The sequence below is a fragment of the Cyprinus carpio genome, chromosome A4, assembly GCF_018340385.1.
Source record: "Cyprinus carpio isolate SPL01 chromosome A4, ASM1834038v1, whole genome shotgun sequence".
Lineage (NCBI taxonomy): Eukaryota > Metazoa > Chordata > Actinopteri > Cypriniformes > Cyprinidae > Cyprinus > Cyprinus carpio.
This window is the reverse complement of record NC_056575.1, coordinates 33,803,309-33,821,437: the sequence shown is the minus strand read 5'-3', so window position 1 is coordinate 33,821,437 and position 18,129 is coordinate 33,803,309. Positions and strand designations below refer to the sequence as shown.

General features: G+C 40.1%; 1 long non-coding RNA gene and 1 pseudogene across 1 annotated transcript; one reads left to right on the top strand and one right to left on the bottom strand.

The window, feature by feature from the left end:
* Positions 1 to 2,583: 2,583 nt before the first annotated feature.
* On the bottom strand, positions 2,584 to 5,183 carry LOC122140736 (annotated as a pseudogene).
* Positions 5,184 to 8,646: 3,463 nt separating this feature from the next.
* LOC122140771 lies at positions 8,647 to 12,190 on the top strand. Its single transcript, XR_006157344.1, has 2 exons — positions 8,647 to 8,931; positions 11,576 to 12,190. It is a non-coding gene; the product is annotated as an uncharacterized LOC122140771 (long non-coding RNA).
* Positions 12,191 to 18,129: the final 5,939 nt, after the last annotated feature.

The window sequence follows — 18,129 nt, the reverse complement described above, 5'->3', positions numbered from 1 at the left end:
CTTACAGCAGCTCTGGATCAAACAGTGATGGCATTCAGTTCAAATGAAATAGTGTCAATTGGGGGTGTAACAATATCGTGTCACAATATATCGCAATACAAAAATGCAACAATATATATTGTGGATAGTGACAATATGTAGCAGCTAGTGTGTATAGTTCACCCAAAATTAAAATTACTGTGTGAGGGAAAAAAAATCAAGTTTACAGATTTAGTGTCAGTACTACATTAAACTACTATATATAAATGTTGCATATAATGTATAATAATGCAATGGGGGAATATTTGTGGGTCCTGCATGCAGTATGTCTGATGTTACCAGTAAAAAGTGGCCTACTGTACATTATTTTAAATATATTTAGTCAGTGACAGAGTGCAAGCATATTCGTCGAAAATAATTCTGTATTTTCAGCTTCAGAATCATGAATATTGTTATTATGGTGTCTCTATTGTCCTGTGTGTTGGGTTTCCAGCACCAAGTCCAAGCCTATTCATTTACACACACAATTTAATACCGAATCAACTTTTATCATATGTCTTGGAGTATCGCAATACTATCATATCGTGAGTTCAGTATCGTGATATGTAGGCTATTGAATCGTTTCATGAGGGTATCGTTACACCCCTAGTGTCAATGCAGGCAGATCAAAAAATATTGTTGAATATTAGGTGAATATTATTTTGTATGTTAATGAGTTTTAATGTGGGGTGTGTAATGTTGTAGGTTTGTGTGTTGGGGACTTGAGTGCATTAAGGGCGAGAGTCCAAGGCGTATATGTGATCAAGGCTGCAGACAAATGGAAATGTGAAGTGTGTAACTTGAAAAAAAAATGTGACCTTTGTAATATATACCTCTTGTATTTAACAGGTCATGCATTCAAGGCGGCTCAGCGAGCCTCCTCTCACACCATGGGTCATCCTTACACCATCGGGACAAGTGTGTTCAGCCCACTGCGCATGCATGGCTGGTGTAGCTGAGTCATGCACCCATGTTGGAGCCCTGCTCTTTATGGTTGATGCCTGTGTCCGGTTGAAGGAAAAGGCCACAGTCACTGATGAACCGGCCTACTGGATCCTGCCAAGCAGCATCGACAAAGTCCATCCAGAGGTTGGCCACAGCATCGACTTCACATCTGCTGCTGCCACACGCAGGTCTCTAAACAGACGCATTGATGGTGAGACCCAGTCCTGCGTTGAGAACACCAAAACAACAAAAAAAACACCCACACCAACACCGGAAGAGCTGGAAACATTCTACAGGGATCTCCATAACACAGGCACAAGATCAGCCATTTTGAGTGTGCTGCCAGAATACTGTGAGGAATTTCGAGACCCTGTTCTGCCCATCAGAAGCTTACAGTCTCTGCCAAATGTTTGTGGCACTAGCCTTGATAGGAGTGACCTGTCAGCGCTGCAGAAGCACTGCCAGGCCATAAGAAACATCGTTGATGTGTCAGAGGAACAGGCAGTGCAGATTGAGAGAAGGACGAGGGGACAGCACACCTCTTCACTTTGGTTTACAGCACGGGCAGGCAGAATCACGGCCTCCTCAATGCACAGTGTCTATGCAACAGACATCAGCTCACCAGCTCTCTCCACCATAAAGAGGGTTTGTTACCCTACGCGCGGGCCAGGAACAGCCGCCACCAGTTGGGGTATCAAACAGGAGGAGACAGCGAGGCAGGCATACACCACCCACACAAAAGAACAGCACAGAAATCAACAAGTGCAAACTTGTGGGTTTTTTGTCAACCCGGCCTTCCCACAAGTAGGAGCATCACCAGATGCCATTGTGAGTTGCACCTGTTGTGGAAAGGGCTGCATTGAAATAAAATGCCCAGCTAAGTACAAGGACTACACAGTCCTTGATGCATGTGCATCAGATGACCGCAATTTCTGCCTGCATGTGGTTGATGGTCAGGTGCACCTCAAGAAGAACCACCAGTACTACAGCCAGGTCTAGACTCAACTGTGACTTTGTAGTGTGGACACTGAAGGACTGTGTAATTCTACGCATAACTCCAGACACCTTTTTTTGGAAGGCACGGCTTCAGAAGGCACAGGAGTTCTTCCTGAAGGTGACTCTCCCTGAACTTGTGGTGCAATATTTCACACTACCACCTACCTCCCAAGCATCGTTTGGCCCCAGTGTGCTACAGCAACAACAGCCACTGGAAGTGCGTGTAAAGACGCCAAGAAAGCAGCCTGCCAAAAAAGACAAAGCACCAAAGAGAAATAAGTCAGTGTGGTGTCTCTGTGCTGGACCAGAGAAAGGTCAAATGGTGGCATGTGACAACGAGAACTGTACAGTACAGTGGTATCACTTCCATTGTGTGGGGCTTGTGGACACCCCTTCTGCTGATACTCCTTGGTTTTGCCCTTCTTGTGCTGATTAATGTTTGATGCACATTACATTAATGCACTTTTTATTGTTTACATTAATGCACTTTTTATTGTTTACATTAATGCACTTTTTATTGTGATTTATTTAGAGCATATTGTGAAAACATTAATACACTGTTCATTGTGAGTTCTCAATAAATACTGTTGTCATATAAAGGTGTTTAAAAAGAGTTTATTTCAAATTTACAGTAATTTCATAGTAGATTAGATTACACTTTATTTTAAACAAAAAGTCTGCACTCAGACAACACTTTTGCACATATTTACCAAGGCACAGCAAACAGTGACAATCTTGTCCAACGCCATTATGTTTTCACCTTCACATTTGAGAAGCATGTTCTCAGGTACAGTTGAGTGTAGGAATTTAAATTTGTTCCGCACAACACCGATCACCCTCTCCACATGAATCCTGAGATGTGCTATGGCCCTAGTCTCCTCCACATCTTTTGCCTCCAGCTGTGCACGACCCCTTGTGAAAGTAGGTACCTTAACCTCAGCACACATCATACCCACACTTTCCCTGATATTAAATCCTCTATCTGCCAGCACAATGTCACCTGGCAACAGTTTGTTGAGGAAACCACTTTGCTCTGTTATGTGTTTGTCACCAGCGCGCCCACCCCACCCTTCGGATATGAAAGAAATTACACCCTGGGGAAAAAGTCTGTGCCCTTGCAAGTACATTTGAGGGTTTTTCAATAAAAACCTCAAAACAGTCCACAATTGCAGCCACATGTTTTCCAAACGATTCCACAAACTGGTGTGGCATACTGGTCAATAAACTTTCTCTGCTTGGCCAGTACACCAATGGAGACAGCCGTGAGTACATCACACTAAGAGTATGGTGAAAGGCATCACTGGCTGTTGTCCTGTGCACCCGAAACAGACGGCCGAGGTTCTGTATTGGCAGGTCTAGTCTAAGGCGCATAAGAGTCATCAGGACAAGCTGAAAGGGTGAGAGCTTCTTCAAACTACCTTGAGGCAGATAAGGCATGAGACTGAGCAGAAGTGTCTGAAACATTAGATAGGTCGGAAGTCCCATGTAGTACTTCACTCTGTTATCATCACCACTCAGAAAGTTCTCATTCATCTGGTACTCTTCAAGCTCCTCCTTCAGCTTTCTGTTTTCCTCCAAAAGACTGTTGATAACATCCCGTCTAGATGAGCAGAGTGCACATTCCTGTGCCGGGGATGGTGGCTGCTCCTGGTGCTGTCCCGGGGATGGCGGCTGCTCCTGGTGTTGTCCCGGGGATGGCGGCTGCTCCTGGTGCTGTGCCGGGGATGGCGGCTGCTCCTGGTGCTGTGCCGGGGATGGTGGCTGCTCCTGGTGTTGTCCCGGGGATGGCGGCTGCTCCTGGTGCTGTGCCGGGGATGGCGGCTGCTCCTGGTGCTGTGCCGGGGATGGTGGCTGCTCCTGGTGTTGTCCCGGGGATGGCGGCTGCTCCTGGTGCTGTGCCGGGGATGGTGGCTGCTCCTGGTGTTGTCCCGGGGATGGCGGCTGCTCCTGGTGCTGTGCCGGGGATGGCGGCTGCTCCTGGTCTTGTCCCGGGGATGGCGGCTGCTCCTGGTGCTGTGCCGGGGATGGCGGCTGCTCCTGGTGCTGGGTCCTGCGATTTACTTGTCGCAGAAATCTCACTTCATCTGTTTGCTTAACTTCACTGTGGCCTAACCGCAAAGATGGTTTCCAGTCAGGGTGGTTCTCCAACATCTCATATGATGGTTTACCTAGAACAGAATAATTTGATTAAGAAAACTCATAAATTGAATCAATGCTTTAAGCTGGAAAACTCATTACATTAAAACATCTTGCAGAAAAAAGGCTAAGGACATGAGGGAACAATGCATCTTTGTGATGTCCTCCAAAGTGGGGAAAGTTAGTGTAGAGAACCACTGTGTGGGGCAAACACATTACTGCGAGCTCATTTCACCGACAAGCAAGCATAATGTCATGAACAGAATCTCAACTAGTTTTGTTAAAAACAACAACACTGATGGTTGGCCATCAAGTATTTTCAAAGAAACAACAGTTTGGTAGATACAGTGCTAAGCATAAGTGAATAGACCCATGCTAAAGTTGACTAAAAAGAGGAATAAAAAAATTCATCTTTTGGAAATTGATCTAATTGCCTTAATTTAAAAAATCCAACCTTTAAGGACACCAATTTTCTTTGTGAATGAATAATGTATCGTAAATAAATAAAAGTTCTTCCTTAAAACACAGGGTGCATAAGTCTGGACAACCCATGTTAAATTCCCATTGACACAGGCAGATTTTTAAAGGCCAGTTATTTTATGTATCCAGGATACTATGCATCCTGATAAAGTTCCCTTGGCTTTTGGAATTAAAATAGGCCAACATCACATACCCTTACTACCATACCTAGATATTGGCATGGTTTATTTCAATTAGCCTAATAGCTGGTTTGATTTGCATTGAGAGATGATCTTTTGGAAACTACCCCATGCCAATCTCTAGGTAGGGTGATTTTTCCTAATTTTTTTAATTAAAGCAATAAGATCAATTTGCAAAATATGATTTTTATTCCTCTTTTTAGTCAAATTTAGCATGGATGTATTCACTTATGCTTAGCACTGTAGTTAGCTAGCAGGCTAGGCAACAACGTCAGGTGCACTTCGTTACTTTAAGAGCTGGCAACATAAACACATTTAAAGAATTTTTAGAGAACTTACCCAAATGAAAATGCAGAGAACACACTCTCATCGACTCGGAGATGCGGTCGAAAGTAATGTCCTTTCTTCTAATTGCTGCCACCCAAGAAATCCGACGTCTCCTTGTCACATCGGAGACATGCTCTCCCTAATGCTTTTTCCATGTAGGGAACTGTAACAAAAAAAAAAAACTGTAACAAATGGTTCCTACGGTTTCCACGACAATCGTGTGAGACACTGGAGCAGTTTTTTACACAGCAGTGTTTTCCAGGCATTCTCGAATAGTGCGACAACCTCCTCTACTACCAATGTAAACAATGAACTTTGCTGGCGGGTATCCTCCCAAGATGGCGGAAAGGGGAGGAGACGCGGTCTCTGGGGGTGGGGCGCTGTGTCGTGACGACATCTCCTCATACACAATAGCTAGTGCTAGCAAATACAAGTAACGTTAGCTGCTAAGTTAATGTTAAATGCAGCTTAAACATCCTACCATAGTGGAAAATCAATCAAAAACAAACTCAGCCACAATCGACAACAAAGTCAAATTAGTAACTTATAGGTTATATATAGACACAAGCAATAATACAAACCCAGATCATCCGATCCTGCGATGTTCTTGTCACGATACAGTCCTTGTTGCGCATCCCGCGATTGTGGTTCCGTCCCGGGTTACCATGGTGACGCCTGTGAGATGACGGCCAAACCCCCCCCCCCCACCTTTTTTTTTCTTTTTTTTTTACAGATCTGCATAATTCACGTAGGTCACATTATCAATTAACAAAAAAAGCAACAAAACATAAATCCGGAAAAATCACATCCCTGACTATAACAACAACAACAACAACAACAACAACAACAACAAAAAAACGCCCTGGTGGATGTTAGAAAAAAATATGGAAAAAATATGGAAACGTTATGCATAGGTGTGGATACTGTATGCCTATGTATATGTATGAAATGATAGCTGCAAGGGCAAAAGCAAAAGTGAAAAGAAAGAATATATAAACTTACATAACGAAAGTAGTGAGGGGTAACACTTTACTTGAAGGGGTGTGCATAAGACTAACATGACACCTTCATAATCATGCTATGACACATGTCATTAATATGAAGGAGTTTTTATGCATGTTTATGACAACTGTCATTAAGTGTCATTCGCTCAGTTATGACATTTTTAATGCAAAGATGACATTGTTTGAAATGTCTTTGTTATGACACCTTGACATTACCAAGACAACATAACCTGTCATAAATCTGTTATAAAATATGACATAGCAGATTAATTATCAAATTTAAGAAACTACTTAGCTTTAAGGGTTAACAGTACATTAAACTGTCATGTGGTTGGTTTTGACTGTCATGAGGCCGGCATTATAATTGTGTCATGAATTTATGACCAGTTTTTTTTCTTCAGTGGTACAAATTGAATTTGTCATTAAAATATAATTAAGTGTTAATAATCTGTCAAATAGTTTTATAACGGTGTCATGAATATATTTATATGGTGTCATGAATATATTTCTTGACCTCAAGTAAAGTGGTACACATTTAATTTGTCATTAAAATGTCATTAAGCGTTAATAATCTGTCAAATAGTTTTATAACAGCGTCATGAATATTTTTCTGCAGAAAACTAAATTTCTCCAATTGTATTGCACTGAAGAAAGCAAGTCACCGACACATTGGATCGCCTGGGGTGAGTCATTTATCAGCAAATTTTATTTTTTAGGTTTTTCCTTTAAAAGCATATGTCCTGGTGTTCTTAAAACAGAGTGCATCAATTTAAATGCATGTTGCAAAATAAAAGCCAAGTACTTGGCTATATATATATATATATATATATATATATATATATATATATATATAATCCATGATGCAATAACAACAAAAACATAAATAATATGTATTATTATTATTAGACAGAATTTTGTAAAAAAATAAAAACTAAATTAAACATGTTTACTTTGGTATGGAGAACTGTGTAACATTACTTGTATTTGGACTGGTTGCAATTTTACTATTGGGACAACACTATTATGCTACAATTACCAAAAAATACAATATCAACAAAATAATAAAAATAGGAAATATGATGTGCCACAATCAGGGACCTCATCCACATCTTGTTGTAGGCCCTCATTCGCAATCGCATCATCCACAACTTGTACTTCTTCTTTACCTTCCTTGGCCTCCATCACTCCTCCATGTGCTCTTTTGCTGAAACGAGTTTTCATCTAAATAAAATTGCGCAAAGCAAAGAACACAAACACCATGTCATGTCAGCTACATTCGTAAACTACCAGTTCTGTACAACTTTGGCTAGAACAGTAAAGACTGATGATGTCAATGTTCCTAAATAAATACAAATGTTTCATGTTTAGCTTACCTCAAATAGAGAACTTCGTGGGTACTTCGTTTCTTTGATGCTCCTGTATGTTGTCCGTGTGGTATGTTTTACGACAATTATAAACGCGGGACAGTCAGGTACGCACGTCACGCACATCCAGTAGGCGCCAAAATTTAAAGTGGCACGACATTTGAGTGTGGAACAGGACAGAGGCTGGTTGGGTTGTTGGCTTAGAAAGCAGTTACAGATGACGCGGTTATTGCAAGAACTCCTAAAAAATATTAGAAGTTATGATAACACGAAAAAAAGAAGAATAGTTAGATGGATGCAGAAATGGGGTATCCTGAAAAGTAGGATGCAGTGTCCAAAATGCAATCGAAGCATGCGCCTGGAAAAATGCGATCGCAGCGATGGGTTACGATGGTAAGCCAGTCTGTCTGTCTGTAAATACATAAACAACTTAATGAAATGAAATTGCTATCTTATTTGAAACTAGACATTATTATTATCAATGTTGAAAACAGTTGTGTACAAGTTATACACATTATTATGTGAAATGTTTACAATATGTTTTATCCGTATGATATTTGATATTTTCATGTGTTATACTTTTTTGCATTTTGCCTTCTTTTTCTGTAGGGTCTGTAAGCATCACAAAAGTTCACCACTCTCTGTGCGCAATGGCTCAATATTCACCAAATCTCACACCCCTTTGGTGAAATGGCTTGAGTTTATATATATAAACCATGTAAAACCTAAGCTTATTATAAACTTAAAATGTAACATTTAAAATTTAAAATATTTCAGTTTTTACGGCTTAAATACAAATACATTAAAGATTTGTAGTGTGTGAATTATACTTGTGTATTTATCAACATCAGCTCAGCCCTGCATATTGCAATACACAGACTCCATTTTCAGAATTCACCAGAAAAAATGTTGTTGATGTGCCAAAGAAATGGTAGAAGTTTTTACACCAATGTCATATTATACTATTTGAATCAAAATAAAGAGGGGGCTAGTTTTGTTTCGCAAAGGGTTGTTTGCTTTTACCCAGTTCAGTGACAGGAAATTATGCAGGCCAGGCCATCAATGCAAAAACAGTACAATTTTAAGTGACTCTAATTAGGTTCTAATTAGCTTGCCATGATCAATGACGGTATAGCAGGAAGCTCAAAGACACTGACAAGAATGACAAAAGTACTCAGAAAGGTTGTTGCATTACTTATTAGTTGTAAAAAAAGTAAAATGTGAAAAATGTTATTTCAGTGTTTGACAAGTCCAAACCCACTGTAGACAACTGGATTCAGCATTGCTACATACTTATTTGGTGCACTCAACTTTATAAAATTCCATACTAAGACATTGTAACAGTCAACTTGTGATGTGTTATTTCTATAATTGAAGGTGTGCATTGCTGCCCTCAAGAGACTGAGGATCAGAGGAATGAGAATTGGTGGTCAACATCAATTTGTTGTTATCGACGAGAGCAAATTTGCTCACAAACGAAAGGTAGGCTGTTTATTTGTATGCAGCCCTACTTAAACTTTACTTGACATGTATCAGTTTTGTCATGTTAGTGCAGTGCCAGTCTGAGATTATGCAAAGAGAGATGACGGGAGATTTTACTGGAAACAACTGACTTAAGCCGCTTTAGATGAAATCAACTGAAGAGAAAAGAAGACATTAAATCTCTGAAGATCTCAGCAAAGGAGGATTAAACAACTCCACAAACACCATTACCAGCTTCACTTATTACTAGCCACACTGACTTTATTTCTGTCATAATCAGAAGGTCTTTTTGAGAATTAACGGAGGTTTAGATGTTGATGGTTTGTTTAGTGTGTACTTACCATGATGGTGATGAGTGTTGGCTTTTGCTGTGCTCTTGCCCTTGACATTTGAACATTAGTTTTTCTCTGGCTGCTTTACCTGTGTGTTTATAAGGCACAACAGCTATAGCAAAAAATGCTGAGAGAAAAGTAATCTGGCGTTTATGGCTCTGTAATGATGATGTCATCAATTGAGTTTACAAGGCTGTACCTCATTTTATTCACATGTTAATCTGTTCTCAAGCAATCATGTGGGTCATTTCATGTGATTGATTATTAATCATACACATGATATCAAAAAGCATTGTTATAATTTGAACAGTTTAATAATATATAATGCATAGAAAGTTTTAAAAATGCCATGTTATTTTCTCACACACAGACATCAACAATCGGCGTATGAATCTCAACAATGGTGACATTCAAATGAAAAGCTTCATGTTGCAATGTATGCTGGGTACCACCATAGTACATAATTCCCAGAATGCATTGCTGCATGCATAAATTATGTAGCTGAATTGTATTATTTTCTTTTATTTTTACCATGTGCTTTTATTTTTGTTGTTGTTTTTTGGTGTGACTTTTTAGTAGCTTGATTTGTGATGTTTAGAGTTTATCTGTTTATCAGAATATTTTGTTTGTCACCATTATTGAGGTTCATATGCTGACTCTTGATATATGTGTGTGTTCCTGTAAGTTTAAAAATTTTGTGATTCATAAATATGTAAAACACAAATGATCTGATCTCATGACATCACGTTGTAATATCATACTACTATTACAACCAATTCTTCATATTCAGAGAACAGACTCTAGTCATCATCAGTAAGTCACCCACTAGACATTGATACCCCATCATCAAAACACAACCATTGATACCAGAGTATATTGTTTCTTGGCTTTTATTGCCATAACAAGTGTGTATAAAGACATGTTAAAGAAATAAAGAGCCAAGAGCCCAACTAAAGAAAGCACTAATCACGATCATGGTAACTTCAAATGAAATATTGTCAATACATCATCAACATCTAAACCCCCGTTATTTCTCATAAAGTCTGATTATGACAGAAATAAAGTCAGTCTTCTTTTCTCTTCAGTTGATTTCATCTAAAGCTGTGGCTTAAGTCAGTTGTTTACAGTAAAATCTCACTGTCAAATTTACTGAACAAAAAAGTACAATTCTGTGCTTTGCTTTGTGTGATTTTATGTGTTTTTGCACATAATGCTATAGCGGAGATATGTTGTTAGTGTTTAATGTTCTGTTGGGATTTAAAGGGTTTCTGTTAAGTTTTGTGTGTCACCATTGTGTTGAAGAGTAGAGCCTGTGCTTCAGTCCAGGATGAGCAGAAAAACACTGATATTATGCTGCATGTTGCTTTATTTAAAGACAGTGACTGTGTAGTTGCTGATGCATTGATGATGTTTTTAAGTTTTTCAACTTGTTCATGTGTGATGATGATCACTAGTAGGATTTAGTTAAATTGATGTTTCTAGTTAACTCATAAAGTCTTTTTCTTAGTGGATTCAAATGCAATAATCTCACAGTATAAATCAGGGGTCACCAATCTCGGTCCTGGAGGGCCGCTGTCCTGCAGAGTTTAGCTCCAACCCCAATTAAACACACCTGAACCAGCTAATCAAGATCTCACTAGGCATACTGACTTTCAAACAGGTGTGTTGGAGCTGGTTGGAGCTAAACTCTGCAGGACAGCGGCCCTCCAGGACCGAGATTGGTGACCACTGGTATAAATATTTAATGGCAATTGACCAATCAATTTCCTCAAATGAAATGAGTTATCAGGTTTTTATTCAGTACATTATTAATAACAGTAACATACTGTAAAGATTACAGTAAAGAACTGTAAATTCACAGCTGCTCTTGTTTTGTCTGTCTTATTTAGTTTGAAAACATACAATATATTAAGAAATAAATATACCCTTCATTTAAAATCAGACAATAAGTCCGTAAACAAAATATATTGAAATCAGGTTACGATGGCATTCCGTTAATCTACAGTATGTTCCATTAAAAAGAAATACAATCCAAAATATTTTTTTATGTTGTACTATATGAAAGCTTTTGTACAGAAAAATATGAAAGTGAAACAATATTTTGTTGTAAGGAAATTAAATTATGAAAATGGAAACATTTAAGAAATAAAAATGCATTTGCACCTGTTGGCCAATTATTTGTTATCAAGCCAGGTAAGAAGGATCAGTCTATTAACTGTCCAAGAGGACTGGATTCCAATGATTGAAAAAAAAATAAAAAATACAGCACAACCATTATTAAAGAATTTATCTTGTTTTATTTCTTTTTTTAGTACCATCGTGGCCGATGTGGCAACACTTGGCGGCGTAAACGCCAGTGGGTCTTCGGGATGCTAGAGCTTGATGGTATTTCCAGAAGACCCATTCTGAGACTCGTCAAGGACCGCTCAAGGCAAACACTTATAAGCCAAATTCAATGACATATCAGACCTAGAACATCAATCCTTACGGATGAATGGCGTGCCTACAACAGACAGCTTTCCCAGTACGGATATCGTCAGTATTCTGTCTGCCATAAAAGACACTTTGTTGATCCAGGGACTGGTGCTCATACTCAGCATATTGAGCGTGCATGGCAGAATTACAAGTTGGAAATATGGCGTCGTAGAGGAAATCGTACTACTGAGTCACTGAAAACTCACCTCAAAATGATAGAGTGGCACCACTGGTTAGGTATACGCCATTATGATGGTGTCTTAGGTAGACTTATTCATGATGTAAAAAAGCATGTCAAGACAATATAAATGTGTGGGATGTTGTAATTAACTGTTTTTGCAGTGATATGGACCAAATGCTGCATTGCTTAACCCCCACCATTGCACTGTTTTAATTCAATTTTGGGTGAATCGTTCTCCAAATGCAATAAAATATAATTTTATCAATTTTAATTATTATTATTATTGGATGATTGATTTCATTTCTCTAACACCTATTCATCTTCTTTAAGACATTTGAAATTGTCTATTATCTAAAAAAAAAACATGAAATGAAAAATATTCATGACACCGTAATAAAACTATTTGACAGATTATTAACACTTAATGACATTTTAATGACAAATTAAACGTGTACCATTTTACTTGAGGTCAAGAAATATGGTAAAGACACCGTGTAAATATATCCATGACACCGTTATAAAACTATTTGACAGATTATTAACACTTAATGACATTTTAATGACAAATTCAATTTGTACCACTGAAGAAAAAAAAACTGGTCATAAATTCATGACACAATTATAATGCCGGCCTCATGACAGTCAAAACCAACCACATGACAGTTTAATGTACTGTTAACCCATAAAGCTAAGTAGTTTCTTAAATTTGATAATTAATCTGCTATGTCATATTTTATAACAGACTTATGACAGGTTATGTTTTCTTGGTAATGTCAAATTGTCATTACCAAGACACTGACAAGTTGCGTTGTCTTGGTAATGTCAAGTTGTCATGACAAAGACACTGACACGTTATGATGTATTGGTTTATGTCAAGGTGTCATAACAAAGACATTTCAAACAATGTCATCTTTGCATTAAAAATGTCATAATTGAGCGAATGACACTTAATGACAGTTGTCATAAACATGCATAAAAACTCCTTCATATTAATGACATGTGTCATAGCATGATTATGAAGGTGTCATGTTAGTCTTATGCACACCCCTTCAAGTAAAGTGTTACCCTTTCTTGTAACATTGTGCACCGGAGAAATGTCTTGATCACTTTCAAATTCGAGAACGAACGATTGATTGGATGACAAAATATCTGGTGACAAGTCAACAGTGAATCGCTAAAGCATTTGCCATTGAAACAGAGAAGAGCAGCAGCGGACCAGTATTCTTTTCTTTTGATTATTTCTTTTTTTATTATTATTATCATTATTATTATTTTGCCAAGGCTTTACAATGATGAATGATGTCTTGCTTGTATGACCAACCAGCGTTGGTATCTGACTAAATTACGAATAATGGTTGGGAAAACAATGCAGTGATCACGCTGGCGCCTCATGCGCACACATCATTTTTGCTCCCTTGACATCGCAGCCTGTTCATTATCAAAACAAAACACCTAAACAAAACCTATATGTAATAAATATTATTTTAGCATCCAAATATGTTGCGAAAATGGAAACATTTGGATTTGTGCCGAACGAGAGAAGGCTTCAGTTTCCCTTTAAATTAATTTGTTTTTGGCATGACGTTTATATAGCCTAAATACTGTTAAATACACAGGATTTGTTGTGGAGGGAAGGGAATAAAATAGCCTGTGTTGATAATGTTCGTAAACATTTTTATTTTCCAGTATTTTAGCCTACATTAATTCTTAATGTAATAATAAAATGCAACATATTTTTTTCCTCTCAAAACACAATTTTATATAAGTAGCGTTTTTTTTATCCATGCAGCAAACATTTTAAATATCTTGAAAAATGCTTTAATGTCTTTAAAGCTTTGACCAATTTTTTAATTTTTTTTTTTTTTAATCTGGCCAAAATCTAGAAAAGATTATGCTGGCTACGACTAAGTGCAATTTAGGCTAAGACTCTCTTTGTATTTTTTGACGCTATGACGAAATGACGCTAACCATTTTTACGCTAACCACTTTAAGTGTAAAAATATCCACTTCGATTAAGGTGCAGTTGTTTTAGAAGTTTATGACCAGTGAAATGTGAGAAAAAATATGATTTTCCTTGGTTGTTTTAGAACATTAAGCCCACTCCACTGCACTATCTGTGCGCTCACGTCTCACATCTTTTGCAGTGTCTCGAAGCACTGCCTTTTAGAATGTCCTGCAATGGGGCCCCATAAAAGGCCGGGGCCCCCACACACTGCGGGGGCTGCGGGGGTGTCCCTTACGCCACTGGATGTACTCTTCTTGACTTAAACCTGGCTAAAACCAAATGATTATATTGGTCTAAATGAGTCTACGCCACCAAACTACTGTTATAAGCATGAGTCTTAAAACTTCCCTCCCCTTAAAAAACTTCCCTCCCCTTACGGCGCCCCTGGTTGCAGGTTCCATTCTCGAACTGTTCAACACATTTTCACTGCACAAATGTACAAATCTCTTTTAATGAGACACATTAGTAAAACATGTTTTCACAGAAACGTCTCAGGTTACGAATCTAAACATGGTTCCCTGAGTAGGGAACGAGACACTGCGTCCTCTAGGGGTCGCTATGGGGAACACCTCGTCGTGACCCGTGTCTGAAGCATACATTGAAAAAACACCAACGAGTTGGCCGGCATCAGCCTCTGATGTCACTACCGGCGCGACTATAAACAGGCACCGGGAGAACACGTCATTCACTTCTTCGTCTGAAGCTTGCATCCGCAGCATGGCAGGGAGCTAGAGGACGCAGTGTCTCGTTCCCTACTCAAGGAACCATGGTTACATTCGTAACCTGAGACGTTCCCTTTCAAGGGAACTTCGAACTGCATCCTCCAGGGGTCGCTATGGGGATCAGTATACCCACACCGCCATGCTGAGGGGAGTGCAGGCCAGAATCATGGCGAACACTAAGTATCAACTCTACCATTTCCATAGGAGTTGCCCCTGGGACGTTTAGACGGCTGTCTGTGACAGTACCCCTTACGGCCAAAGGCCTAAGCTACATACCCAACTTAATTGTTAGGGCCTCGGCCCGGGGTAGAGCTGAAGGCTTGGAATCAGGAAAGATTCCTTTAAAGGGATACGGCTAGGAACCTAGCATTTTATATTAAGTCTTGCCTGTCACACAGGGGCTACCGCTTGCTCTCGCAAAAGCTTGCCGAAGGAGCTGTCTCAACAGATCTCCAGTAGCAACACCCTGTTTAGATAGGTATCCGAGGATACATAGGTGGAGTGGCGCCCAAGATGAACAGGGCTTTTACCAACTCAAGAAAAAGCACGAAGGAACCGCGCAAAGCCCTCACCATATAGGATTTTAGAAAGAACGCAGAACACTAGCGTGCAAACTTACCACAGTGTGGATTTCAGAAAGTGTGCAAAGACTTCACGTGCACACTTACCATAGCATGGATTTTCAAATACTGTTCTAAGGAAGGGCTCTTGTGGCACTCTGATAGAGCAGCTCATAGATGGAATGTTTGAGAGTCATCAACTCGATCTGTGGAAATAATGCTGGAGCGATCTGGGGAAAAACAGTGAACTCAGTATCATATGAGAGGAGAACTCCGAATCCAGAGTAGCGCGCTCATAGGTGACCCTTCTTGGAAAAGGAGAGCGCTGCTAAACTACCACGAGAATCGCCCAAATACCCCCTCATGTTTGAGGGAAGCGATGCTTGAAGTGTATAAACGAGTGCACACTGGCTGAATGGAGCCCAAGGAACCAAGGTCTAATCATCTCAAGAAAGGGAACGAGGCGGAGCGCGTAACCCTTACCATACAGGATTTCAGAAAGTCTTGCGTGCACACTTACCTATACGTGGATTTTTAGAAAGTGCGCAAAGTGTTCACGTGCACACTGCAACTATGTGGTTTTCAGAAAGTACACAGAGCTTAGCGTGTGTACCTAAAGGTTCCTAAGCATCGCAGAGGCGCTGAACCGCACGGGAGAGGCAAGCTCAAATTTTACAAACCTCTAGCGAGGGGAGCATCACCTGAGGCAGCATATACAAGACTTCTGTAACTACCACCTTCACTTCCCGCTGGATGCGACAGCACCTAAGCGGCCAGGAGACCCCTCAGGGTGACCTGGCCGGACATCCTTGAAATTCCCTGGAGTGCTGTGCCAGGCCTGATGATCAAGGAGGCTCCCGCAGAAACCTGTGATCTCAGCCGCCTAATACCGGAACATGAAGCCGGATGGTCGGTGCTGACGAGTGTTTAGTAAACACTGTAACTGAGCACTGCAAAGGAAACTCACAGAGTTTATTAGTAGACACATAACCACCAGCAATTTACACATAAGTATATAGAGAAAAGGTGATTCCCACCCTCCTGCTCTGGAGCCCCGTCTCAAGGGGCGCCTTCTTTTAGTCCGGACCATCAGTAAGGTGGTTGCTATGAACATAGAACCAGCCAAAAACATTATAGGTCCAGCATAGGTGACTGTTATGCGAGAGGTTTCCACCTAACCTCGATCAGGTTGAGAGCTGGGGAAGAGGTTACAGGGGAATTAGGAAGGGGAGGATAAAAGCAGAAGTTAAAAATCCCTAAAGGGAACGAGTAGATACCTCGGTATCACTCTGATTCAGACGAGAACGCTGCCTCGTCTGGATTACATCCCTTAGGTTCTGCTTACCTCCTTGTGACCCACAATTCCTCTTACCCCTGCCCCGCAGGTGGGGGAGGAGCACGAGTCGCGACACTAGCCTTCTGTGCCCGTCTTTGATCCTCAGATCGAGACAGGCCAGGACCCCTATGTTGTTCGGGCTCAGACCTGGACCCAGCAGAGCACTAACCTCAGTATCAGAAAGTGTTAAAGATATAACATCATCCTCCCGAGGCTCTCTCTCGTCCGCCGCCATTATGAGCTCGAAAGGGAAAGTCCCTCTTTAAACCATTCAGACAGATCCACCTGAAATTCTCACGAGCTCATTCTCCTCCGTGCCTCAGCAGCGGCGGGTCCTGAACCGCGGGAAGCAGATGGCTGCTTTTTTTTCTCGGAAAGAGAGACGAACGAGAGCGGAGCTTTTTCCTTGAAAAAATGCTCACAATGCACGCAGATTGCCTCCTCAAAGACATTGCGTGCATGCTCTTTACCCAAACAAATGACACAAAGATCGTGTGTGTCATCGGGTGTCAAATAACGCCGACACGGATGCACACATTGTCTAAACGCTTGCTGGTAGTCGCCATGATAGACAGAGAAAGAGCGCTCTTACCGGTTCTTTCAGATGCACGCTTCAAACAAAACAGTCAGTTTTGAAGACGAAGAAGAGAATGACGTGTTCTCCCAGTGCCTGTTTATAGTCGTGCCGGTAGTGACGTCAGAAGCTGTCGCCGGCCAACTCGTTGGTGTTTTTTCATTTGTATGCTTCAGACACGGGTCACGACGAGGTGTTCCCCATAGCGACCCCTAGAGGACGCAGTTCGAAGTTCCCTTGAAAGGGAACTATAGTTTTCCACCAAAATAAAAGATCAGCTGGTTTCAGTTATAAAAGTGCAAGGGTTTCTCTTGCAAGTGCAGTGCAAAATATGCAAATTATTTTACAAAAACCTTTAAATATTATTGTATTTGGATTGTTCTTCTATGGGTTTTTAACAATACATCCATGCACAAACACTGCAAGCTAAAGTTTGGGATTATTTTAATTTGTTTTATACAGTATCTTTCCAAAATAAAACTGCTGTTTAACAATTTTGAGCATGTGCTAGTTTATTGAAGTTGATTGTAAAGCCATTGCTGCCAGTCATTTGATTTTAACCTTTATAATGTACAGTGTTGATCTAAATGCAAACTAGGCTCTAATTGAACGTACAGTTGTGTTTTCACCCATGTTGAAAGGTACGATGGTGAAACAACGTCGTGTTATCAACCTTGATTCACTTTTTAAAATCAACACCTAATTCAATGTTAATCCAACGTCTACAGAACGACCATAATTCACCCATGATGAAGGTAAGATGGTGAAATAATGTCGCGATTTAAACATTGAATCAACATCACAATATCAACGATGATCAGATTTGCTAAATCGAAAGGTAATTCAACGTTGATTCAACCCTGGTACCTGACGTTGTTTCAACGTTGAATCAACTTTGAAATGCCGGCTGGGTCTTCAGAGCTGATCGTTTTATCATCTGTGAAGATCACGTGATCTGAAACACCTCTAATGTCTTCAGAACTGATTCTTTTATCATCTGTGAGGATCACGTG